The sequence below is a fragment of the Arachis hypogaea genome, chromosome 19, assembly GCF_003086295.3.
Source record: "Arachis hypogaea cultivar Tifrunner chromosome 19, arahy.Tifrunner.gnm2.J5K5, whole genome shotgun sequence".
Lineage (NCBI taxonomy): Eukaryota > Viridiplantae > Streptophyta > Magnoliopsida > Fabales > Fabaceae > Arachis > Arachis hypogaea.
The window spans coordinates 58,164,545-58,172,288 of record NC_092054.1 but is presented as its reverse complement, the minus strand read 5'-3'; the positions used below and the strand labels follow the sequence as shown (position 1 = coordinate 58,172,288).

The 7,744-nt window shown below is 39.3% G+C and overlaps 1 non-coding gene across 1 annotated transcript; it reads left to right on the top strand.

Moving 5' to 3' along the window:
* Positions 1-7,092: 7,092 nt before the first annotated feature.
* Positions 7,093-7,196, top strand: LOC112781919 (small nucleolar RNA R71). Its single transcript, XR_003192666.1, has one exon. It is a non-coding gene; the product is annotated as a small nucleolar RNA R71 (small nucleolar RNA).
* Positions 7,197-7,744: the final 548 nt, after the last annotated feature.

Genomic DNA, 7,744 nt, shown 5'->3' with positions numbered 1-7,744 from the left:
AGTCCAAAGCAAAAAGAGTGTGCTTAAGAGCTCTGAAAACCTTTAATTGGGGACTCTAGCAAAGCTGAGTCACAATCTGAAAAGGTTCACCCAGTTATGTGTCTGTGGCATTTATGTATTCGGTGGTATTACTGGAAAACAAAATGCTTAGGGTCATGGCCAAGACTCATAAAGTAACTGTGTTCAAGAATCAACATACTGAACTAGGAGAATCAATAACACTATCTAAATTCTGAGTTCCTATAGATGCCAATCATTCGAAACTTCAAAGGATAAAGTGAGATGCTGATGCACATAAACTAGTTATGCTACGATTTAGGAAATTGCACGATCGGCAAAATTCCTTCCGGCAAGTGCACCGGTTATCGTCGTCAAGTAAAAACTCACAATAGAGTGAGGTCGAATCCCACAAGGATTGGTTGATTGAGCAATTCGGATTATAAGTGTGTTCTAGTTGAGCGGAATCAAGAATTGAGATGAGAATTGCGGAATGTAAAATTGGCGGGAAAAGTAAATGACAAGAAAATTAAATGGCCGAATCTTAAATTGCATGAATTAAAGAGCAGAATGTAAATTGCTGAAATTAAAAGGGAATGGGGGTGATTGCAAGAATTGAATTGCAGAATGTAAAGAGAAAGTAAAATCAGAAATGGGGAATTCATTGGGTTTAGGAGATATTGAAATCTCCGAATCAAAACATGTATATCTCTTCCTCAACCAATGCATTCATTGAATTTTGCTTGGCAATCTTATATGATTGGATCCCAATTCCTTGGCTCACCAATGCTCTCTAAAAACAAACAAATTCCCAATCCCTTGGTTTAAATGTTCATAAGAAGAGATGATGCTTGATCACTGATTATACCACACAATTTCATGAACCACAATTTGGTAGGATTACATGTCACAATATCCATCCAAACCCCAATCCAATCCACTGTGAGAAAGCTTCTCTAGCATGAATCCTCCATTCCTTTCCCAAGGCTCCGAAGGATTCCAAGTATGAGTAGTCTCTTTCCCAAGACAACTACTCAATGGAATTAGATCGAGAAGCTTTCTAACAAAATTCAAGAGAAAAGATTGAAGAAGAAGATAAACTATTATTGATTCATTGAATTACAATAGAGCTCCCTAACCCAATGAAAGGGGGTTTAGTGAATCATAGCTCTGAATTCAATTACAAAGAAAAGGAAAAACTAGCTCCCAGTGAAAGTAAAGTCCCCTCTAACTTAACTTCTATCCTATTTATACACTTTCTATATTGAGCTTCAGTTGTGCTTCTTGGGCTTTGAGGCCTCTCCTTGCTTTCCTTTTGCCTTGGGTTTATGATCCATAATCTTGATGAGGTTGTTGATCCAAGTCCTGTAACATTTATTGAGCCAACTTAGTGATAATCAAATAATGACACATGACTCAACAAATTGAGATTTCAAACTCATCAATCCTTCAGGCCCAATCCCATAAACCATGATATTCAATTGGGTTTCATACCAAAGTAAGTTTAAGTTAATAATTGTCCTCAAAGACTAACTTAAATCACAATATTTTTGGCCCAGAAACCCTTTTCAAGAGTGGCGTTTAAGTTGTAGTTTAAGCTTAAACTGCAACTTAAACGCCAGATACTTCCAGTGAGGCCATTTGTAAAAGCACGTTTAAGCTTCAGTTAAGGTTAAACTGAAGCTTAAACGTGGAAATGGAAGAATGGTAGCCCTGGAGAGTAATGTAGTCGAACACGTTTAACCTCCAGTTTAAGGTTAAACTGGAGGTTAAACGTGGAAAAGGAATGAGGCATCCTGGAGGTCGAACACGTTTAACCTCCAGTTTGAGGTCAAACTGGAGGTTAAACGTGGAAGCTTGGAATGGTGGCCCTGGAGGTGTCGAACACGTTTAACCTCCAGTTTGGGGTCAAACTGGAGGTTAAACGTGGAGGTGGAGAGAGCAACCCTGGAGTGGAGAAACTATCGAACACGTTTAACCTCCAGTTTGAGGTCAAACTGGAGGTTAAACGTGGAAGCTTGGAGAGAGCAACCCTGGAGTGGAGAAACTATCGAACACGTTTAAGCTCCAGTTTGAGTCAAACTGGAGCTTAAACGTGGAATGGCCCCTGGTACTCTTCCTGGTTCTGGCGTTTAACCTCCAGTTTGAGGTCAAACTGGAGGTTAAACGTGGAACTCCTCCCTGGGTGGCTTACTCATTCTGGCGTTTAACCTCCAGTTTGAGGTCAAACTGGAGGTTAAACGTGGAATGCTCCTTAAGTGAGGCTTTTCATTCTGGCGTTTAACCTCCAGTTTGAGGTCAAACTGGAGGTTAAACTTCAATCCCAGCATTTCTTATCCTTCATGATTTTGGCGTTTAAGCTCCAGTTTAGGCTTAAACTGGAACTTAAACTCCACATGTTATATACAAGCTTCCTTTATTGATTTTGTTGCTTCCTTGCTTAGCCTCTTCTTCCCTGAAATCATCCAAACAATTGCATCAAAGTCTTGCAAAATTTCATGAGAAATCTTTCATTCATAGCATTTAAGTAATATAACTAAAACTCATGGAATTTGCATCAAAATCATATTGTTTGGATGGTTCATTACTTTGTTCTTCATTTACCCATTTTTGGTTACTTTAAGCTCAAGAAAATGCATAAAACAACTAAAACTAACAGAAAATTGCTAGTGAAACTAGCCTATGATGCCTTGGCATCACAACACCAAACTTAATACTTGCTTGTCCCTAAGCAAGTCCTGAGTTAATTGAGAAGAAAGTATGAAACAGAAAGCAATTACATTGGCTATATTAGCAAGCATTTGAAGTTCATCAGAAGGGTTTTATGCAGAAAGTTGCAGCATCACTTTTTCATACTTATCAGGTAGGATTATCACTTTTTCATTGCATCCATCAAAAATTGCTATGGCCTCTTGTTATTCTTATGTCTTTAGCACTTTTCTCTTCTTTGTTTTTCTTTTCTTTTTCTTAGAGCTTCTTTTGCTCCTTGTTTGCTTAGTGTCATGTGTTGCACAAGCCTTTGGCATTTTCTTTTTCTTATCAGTGCACTACACATATCCACCTTAGGCATTTTAGTTCACATTTCTTCTTGAGACATTAGTGCCCAGCACCTCTTTGTGTGACTAAATGTTTTGTATTTAGGTTGCTCTTGATAGTGGACTTTTGGTTGATAATCCCGGGTTAGTTAACCCAAGTTACCAAGTGTTGAAACACTCCTCAGAACCTATTCATCCAAGCATATCCTTAATACATAAACACCACAGGCATTTGTCTCAGAAGTTCAAACCATTGGTGCCTAGCTTATTTTCTCAATTTTTTTGCTTTTTGGTTGCCTTTTTCCGTGGCTATTTTCCTTTCCTTTTTCTTTCTTTTTCATAGCCAAAGACATTTATTCATCAAGATCCATAGACAATTTGTACTTCTACATAAAAAAATGATAATTCTACACTCTAATTTTAGTGATGTGACTAAACAATCAAGCATGCATACCACCACTTAATTCTACTTGATTTGTCACTAATTTAGCCAAGTTACTTTTGTTCAAACTTTTCTTTTATTTTTGAAACAGAACAAGCATGGCACGCACTTGTTTAAGAAGGTGAAGTTATATCCAAACATCTAGGCATTCACTTTATTCAAAGCACTTAACAAACACACATACTTAAAAAAAAACGACTCATAAAAAAAAAAAAAGACTCCACCTAACACTTAGATGATTTATGATGAAAACATTCATAAAGACAAGTCACCAATTATCATTTGATTATTAAGGAACGAGACCACCTCTTATTTATTGCTTGGTTCTTCTTAATTCTTGGGATCCTGCTTCTTCTTGCTTCCTGCCTCTTTTTGACCACTTGTGCTTCCTTTGTCTTTTCTTATTTTGTGGCTAGATGAGGCTGCCATTTTGGTAAGTGACAACTAAAGTTGACAAGGTGAAGCAAGAAGTGTTGTTGGAGGTGTGGTGAGATTGTTTTCGGCAAGAGATGGTTATGCTATGATGAAGGAAAAAGTGTATGAAGGAGGATTGATGGTGTAGGACTCGTTCCCTAAGTGGTTCTTTATAGTGCCCATGAGTGCAAAATGAACGGCTAGGGTGGTTTGTGAAGGGTGGCTTGATGGTAAATATATGAATTGTAGATAAGGACGCTTGGCTTTTCATTTTCTTGGAAGTATTCTAGATGCATTAGGTTGTACATGTAGCTTTCTTTTCTTGCAGAACTTCCTTTTCCCATGTGTTAATTTCAAAGATTTATGAATTTTCTTTTTGACCAAGCACGTCCCTCCCTTTGTCTTTTTCCTCCATTTTTGTCTTTTCTTTTGTACCTGCACAAACAAACAAATTTGCTATCATTTTTCGGTCCATGTGAATTATGAATAGTATTTGCACATGTAAATCAATGCTTGTCTTTATGAGCTTATAGCCGTGACTTCTACATGTATGCACACTTATTATTTGGACACCAAACTTAGTTTTTGGTTAAGTCTCCTGATGACATGACATCCATATTGGTTGTCCTTAATGAGTGTGCATATTTCTACTAAATCATAGTCACCTTGGCTCTTTGATTCTAAACAAAGTGACTACCCTAAGTAATTGAAACTAAAGCATTAAAACATATGAATGGTATACTTGTCATGAATTTTGAAATCCAGAGGAACTTCTTGCTTTTCATAAACTGTGTTCAAAAAGAACACCAAACTTAATGTTTGGTTGTGCACCTTGAATGAAAGATGGAATTCAATTTGAGTAAGATTTGGGAGTGCCATCAGGCACACCAAACTTAGAGACCAATTGTAATTTACATGCACGGTTTAGTGCACTTAATCAATAGTTGTCCTGAGGATTCAAGTTCATGCATAAGAAACCATACTTTATTAGATGTAAAGCAAAGCACTAAAGATTAAGGATACTAAAAACATGGGTTGCCTCCCATGAAGCGCTTCTTTAACGTCACTAGCTTGACGGTTGTCCCTTGTTAGGGTGGATTGTAGTGCTTGACGTCCTCTCCTCTCACTATGAAAACGTCCCCTCTTGATTCATTCATGACCTCTAAATGTTCCAAAGAAAGAACTTTCTTTATTGTGAACACTTGAGGGAGCTGAGAAGGAATGGTCTTGAGGCCAGGTGGGATTGGCAGATAATGACTTGAGATCACTTTATCTCCTGGAGAAAAACCTTCAGTGGGAATTTTCTTGTTTCTCCATCCTCTTGGCAATCTCCCTATCACTCTTCCCTTTCTCTTGAGGATTTCTTCATTGCCATTTATGTCAGGAGGATCCTTCTGATCTGTTTCCACTGATTCTTGTGGCTCTAACTCTTGCAACTCTTGTTTGCCTTCCAATGACTGTTTTAGAGTCTCAGCTGCTGGATTACTTTCCTCCAAACACGGATAGCTACTATCATCTTTAGGCTTTTCAGATTCTGGTTCAGGCTCAGATGCAGGTTTGAAGACTTTGAAAATGAGCTGTTCATCATGTATTCTCAGAATTAGTTCTCCTTGTTCTACATCTATGAGTGCTCTAGTAGTGGCTAGAAATGGTCTGCCCAGAATTATAGGGTGCAAATAGCTTTCCTCCATGTCCACAATGACAAAGTCTGTGGGGAAGTAATAATCTCCCACTTTCACCAGCACATTTTCAACTACCCCTTCAGCTTGCTTCTGAGTTTTGTCAGCCAGTTGTATGATTACATCAGTGGATCTCACCTCATTCAGTTGTAGCCTCTTCATAAGAGTTAGAGGCATCACATTTATGCTAGCTCCTAGATCACAGAATCCTCTGTCAATTTTTGTTTCCCCAATGATGCAAGGGATATGAAAACTTCCTGGGTCCGTTTTCTTAGAGAGGGTGTCCTTCTTGATGAGAGCACTGCATTCTTTGTTCATTGTTACAGTTTGTCCTCCCTTCAAAACACTTTTCTTGCTTAACAATTCCTTTAAATACTTGATGTGTGTGGTCATTTGATGAAGAATCTCAAGAAAAGGAATATTGACATGAAGAGAGTTAAATGTCTCTAGAAACCTTGAATAGGTTTTCTTTTTTTCACCTCCTCCTAACCTTTCAGGAAATGGTGCTTTTGGTTGGTATATTTCCATCATGCCTTTTTGCAGTTCCTTGGCTTGCTCAGTTCCACCTTCCTGCCTAACTTCTTCCACACCTTCTTTCAAGATTTCTGGTTCGTGCTCTGAGGGCCTGATTCCTTCTTCTGAGACTTCCTTCAATACGGTGATGGCCTTGCATTCTTCCCATCTTACTCTCTTTTGTTCCCCTTTAGGATTCTTTTCTGTGTCACTAGGGAACACTGCAGTTGATTTGGGGGCCTGTCGAGATAGCTCTCCTACTAGAGATTCCATCCATTTGAGTTTTTCACCATGGTTTCTTAAGGTAGTCCTCACATCATCCCTGAAGCTTTTCAATTCAATTATGTCTTGACTCATGGTTGCCATCATTCCTTCCATCCGGTTTAATTGATCTTGAAATTGTTGGTTAGGATTGGGTTGGGTAGGTTGATTACTTTGGTCATGGTATGACGATTGGGGGTAAGTGTGTTGTGTGGCTTGGTATGATCTTTGGTTGGAGTTTTGGTATGTGGAATTGTTTTGTTGGTTGTGGTTGTAAGGTTTGTGGTTTTGTGGTTGGGTTTGTTGGTTTCCCCACCCAAAGTTTGGGTGGTTTCTCCAGCCTGGGTTGTAAGTGTTGGAGTGTGGATCATATGATTGCCTTTGTTGGTTTCCCACATAATTGGCCTCTTCCCAATCACCTCCTTCAATGCCTACTTCCTCTTGATCTTGTGTGTGTATTGCAGTCACTTGCTTTGTTTCTAATTGCCTGGTAAGTTCTGCTAGTTGCTTGGCAAACACCTTGTTTTGGGCCAGAATTGTATCAACCTGGTTCAGCTCCATGACTCCCTTAGTGTTGTGCCTTTCTGATGCATAGTAGTATTCATTTTCAGCCACTGTCTCGATCACTTCAATGGCTTCTTCCACAGTCTTTTTCTTGTTCAATGAACCTCCTGATGAATGGTCTACAGCCTTCCTTGATTCATAAGAGAGCCCATCATAGAAGATGTGCAATTGCACCCAATCATGGAACATGTTTGGTGGGCATTTCCTTGTCAAGTCCTTGAATCTCTCCCATGCCTCGTAGAGAGTTTCACCATCTTGTTGTCTAAAAGTCTGGACCTCAGATCGAAGCCTATTGACCTTTTGTGGAGGGTAGAAACGTGCCAGAAACTTGCCTTCCACCTCATCCCATGTGGTTAGACTCCCCCTTGGGAATGATTCCAGCCACTTAGCTGCCTTGTCCCTAAGTGAAAATGGGAACAAGAGCAGTTTATAGGCATCTTCCTGGACTCCATTGGACTTCACAGTGTCACAAATTCTCAGGAATTTTGTGAGATGTTGGTTTGGGTCTTCATTAGCATTTCCTCCAAAGGAACAATGATTTTCCACCAATGATATTAGCTGTGGCTTGAGCTCAAAATTGTTGGCCTGAATGGGTGGTTTCTGGATGCTACTACCACAATTCCCAGAGGTTGGGTTTATGTATGAACTAAGAACCCTCCTCTCAGGAATGGCATTGTTTCCATCAGCTCTCTCATGGTTGTGAACTTCTCTATCCATGTTGAGATCTAGAGCTTCCTCAAAATTGTCCTCAGATTCTCCTTCAGATTCCTCTTCTCCCACTACTCTCTTCCCTCTTGCTTCCCTTCTAAGTCTATGAAGGGTCCTTTCCGGTTCGGTAT